This window comes from Phoxinus phoxinus (genome assembly GCF_949152265.1).
Source record: "Phoxinus phoxinus genome assembly, chromosome: 18".
NCBI lineage: Eukaryota > Metazoa > Chordata > Actinopteri > Cypriniformes > Leuciscidae > Phoxinus > Phoxinus phoxinus.
In genome coordinates, this window is record NC_136893.1 from 7,847,304 (window position 1) to 7,851,278 (window position 3,975).

At 36.7% G+C, this 3,975-nt stretch overlaps 1 long non-coding RNA gene across 1 annotated transcript; it reads right to left on the reverse strand.

The window, feature by feature from the left end:
- Positions 1-1,688: 1,688 nt before the first annotated feature.
- LOC306985908 lies at positions 1,689-3,280 on the reverse strand. The gene is made up of 3 exons (XR_013794892.1): positions 2,948-3,280; positions 2,700-2,751; positions 1,689-2,473 (listed from the first exon to the last, which is right to left on the reverse strand). It is a non-coding gene; the product is annotated as an uncharacterized lncRNA (long non-coding RNA).
- Between the last annotated feature and the right edge of the window lie 695 nt (positions 3,281-3,975).

The following is a 3,975-nucleotide window of genomic DNA, read 5'->3' on the forward strand; positions in this document are numbered from 1 at the left end:
ATCGAAACTAGAATAGAGAATTGACGCTGGTATCTAAACATTTGGTCTCATTCCTGCCTGTTTTTCCAGTTTCAATTGCAAAAATATTTATGGACGGTAAATTTTCTTAAGTCACCGCCGGCCATTGACAGGTGTGGCAAAAAGTTAGTTTTAGGCTCTGCCTAAAAGCCTATGAAGGAAGACATTTGACTGTCTTGTCTTGTGTACTTTACAGCAGTGTTATATATATATATATATATATATATATATATATATATATATATATATATATATATATATATATATATATACAGTATATATATATATATATATATATATATATATAAAATAAGCTTCTTACAGACTCCCAAAAATAAATCATGAAGTTATACGTGAAACACTTAATACTTTAATTCTTGTCCAAAAATCTTTACAATAAAATATGTAGATAATGAAACCTTCTTTGAAATGTTTTTGAAAGGCTCTCCTACAAGAAGAAAAAGGTTATTTGTGGCATTTCTTTTCAAGAGATGTGAAAGAACAGATTAAATGTGCATGTGTGTATGAGAAAGCAAGCCGATCTTCAATGCCTGCCCACCTGGATGACAGAGGGACAGCTGCCCAGTTTCCACAAAGCACTGGATCATTTGTTCATCCATTGGCTGAGGTAGGTTGGCAATCTGTCCCGTGTACAAGCCACCTTTGATACAGAGAAAAGAGCTTTGTGGTCTTCTATTGCTTCTTTTCGCCTTAACAGCCAACAGCGACAAGCTTCAAGGTCTTGAATCAATGGAAATTGGGTGGACCACACCAAACACATGAGGACGCTTCCTCGAGGTGAATAGTGAGGGGAATTTCAGTTTTTAGCATTAGATGAGCTAAATCAACCAAGACCGCTAATTTACAGAAATAAAGATCCCGTACAGAAACCTAGTGAGCTGTCTTGCTGTCTACTGCATACAAATGAAGCATCTCAACTGACAGGAACCTTACTAACCCCTGGTTTAGATTTACACTGGATTTACACTTGCAACGGTCAACAAGTAGCTACTTTAAAATTGAGAATTGAAGAATTGGTTCTGTTTCAATTCACAAATTGTATAACATTTTTATCAAATCAAATATGTCCTTAATCTTCAAATTGTATAGCTTTTTAAACCTTTTTTTAAAAACCGTCAAAAAATTCTTAATTCGAAGTTAAGGCCCCAAAATACTTCAAGTGAAATCCAAGAACGAACTGGTGTGACGTCATTTTGAACAAAATCAGGCCAAAACAACGTTCATTTGGAGTTCGAAACAGCTTGCGAAAGAGAACTTTCTGGAAAAGTTCGCACTGGCTGGTAAAAACCTTCAAACTACCATTGGTCCATGGCGATTGTGTAATAGTTAAGTGTGCTTTGGGGCTCCACCCTTTTTGATGTGGAAATCTTCTCCTGCTCATTTCATCTGTTGAGTTCGCCGAGGTCAGACGTCATCGCGCGAAAACAAACACTGGAGAGTGGCTTAATAGTAGAAATTGCAGTGTAATTCTAATTGAAAGCAACATTGACACTGTTTTTTCATGTTTAATACTGTAAAGCTGTTTGGTTTAAAGCAATCTATTGTATAAAGTGCTATAAACGTGACTTTACTGACTGGAGAGCCTAATTTATTGTGCAAACATCCACATTGCTACTATCAGATGATTTCTTAAAGGTTTAGTTCTTATGGGTTTGGGGGTGAGTAATTAATGACAGAAATTTCATTTTTGGGTGTACTATCCCTTTAATTGCTGTATTGTGAGTATATCTGAAACTTCACTTTTTCCAGTTATATGATTTCCTTAATGTTCAATTAATTGTAGTTGTACTTCTTTGCATTCAATTTCGAGTTCCACTTCAAATTCAGAAACTGAATTTAAATTTAAAGATTCATATCACATTTGTATTGATATTTTCTCCTGAACTAATGACAATGAATTGTGGGATTGCTATATCTACAAAAGGACAAATGCGATGCAGCCTTAAAATTGGGACAAAATGAAGCCTGTCTGGATCATTTTATCTGAAAAAGCCTTCACGTTGGAAACACCCTTAATGCTGTCTAGCAAGGCAGCTCACTAGTTTTGGAACAAAACTAAATCTAACCACTTCCGAAACACTCATATTAAGACACAAAATACACAATCTACCACCTCAAAATGCTCTAATAAGGCATAACCCACAAAATTAGAAACTTTCCCTCACACGTCTTTCCCTCAGTGCTTTCACTGGAGCTTGAAGTTTATCAGATGTTCACACTTAATCATCTTTATCACAGACATGGGAAGAAACCAGACTCACTTTCCTTTCATTAGTGACAGGAAATTTGATCAATCCGATTAGCTTTCTTCATTATCCTCTTTATTTACCTCTCTCTCGTCTCGGCTGCTGACTGGCAGGTGGAGGGTGACGTGGGTAGCGACGGGGATGGGTGATGGGTGAAGTTTGAGCAGATGTCTTTTAAACCACCATAGCTGGAAATCAGAGAGTATTTCAGTGGGGGAAAAAAAAATCACAATAGAGCTGTTCAGAAATAACGTCAGTTTGTAGGCCAACCCGGAAGGCTAATTCACCATGGGTTCCTGTGGGAATTCCAAAATTTTAGAAAAGCGCTTTTTAATTTAAGAGTAAAATAAGGTCTGTGGTTAATATTACTTGAAGAGACTTCACATTTTGTTCATAAATTACTCAAGGTCATACCTCAAACATGAATTCCAAGTCTTCTGAAGCAGACTAAACATCAAATGTGTTCCTATGAAAATAAATAAATAACAGAATACAGGTTTGGAACAACATGAGGGAGAGTCAATGAGAAAATTGTCATTTTTGGCTGAACTATCCCTTTAATACAGAGTGTAAACAAGGCCAAAGTTAAACCGTACACTCCGTCACACATGATCCAAATCTGCCCGTGAAAATCCCTGCTAATTATATGAAAAAATACTAACCGTGCATTTATCTCCACATGGTCTCTGTCACGCTGTTTCTCTCCCTCTCTGCCCCTCTCCTTCTTTTCTGATGGACAGATAATGAAGAAGGTTCACCTTACACTGACAGTAAGGCTGTCCGTGATGTCTGTGTGTTTGGGTGTTCCTGGCCTGTGGTCTTGCCTTAGGCTAATCACCTTGATGTCATGGCCAAGCACATGCAATTACCTCTCCTAATACAGATACAAAAGTTCCCTAAACTCCAATGGTCCAACAGAAAATGCATCCTCCACTCTCAGACTGTGTGTAAAGATGATTTTGAGTACTTTGCAGTTATTTTGACAATACTTGACCTCTGAGAAAGACAGCAAGAGAAGAAAAAAAAAGTTTTTTCACTGAATCCCCTCCAATTCACTTTAGAGAATCAGTTTATTCAGACAAGACAAGTTACTGTGCATATACAGTAGTCAACATTTGAAGTGGATCAAAACCTTTCATCAAAGTTATAATTGAATTTTGAACAATACCCGTTCTTGTCTTAGGATAACTTTGATAAACTTTTTTGATCCACTTCAAATGTTGACTATTATATATATATACTGTATGTTGTATATGTTAAGGTGTTATAATCTGCCGTTTTAACGATTGCGCTTTTATCTATAAGCATAACCATTACATCCTGACAAGAATCCAGTTGTAATTCAGGCTAACACCTGCACATCCGAACTTCTGTTGCTGACTCAGCACTGAATGTAATAGATGACTATTCAGACAGGAACCAGGAACAGAAGCCCAAGGGCATATAAGTAGCATGTCATGCTGAGAGGTAATAGTTATTCACCAATTAGCCGGAGCTAGAGCCGTGTTTCTGCAGCGCTTCATAAATTACGTCAGGGCCATGCCAGGCTCACATCTATACAGTAGAAAAATTATTATTGGAGTGATGAAGGTCTTGTAGACATAACTGCGGTCAGATAAGATATTGTGATTGATTATATATATATATAAATACCAAATGATTGATATTATAATCTTGTACATATGAAATA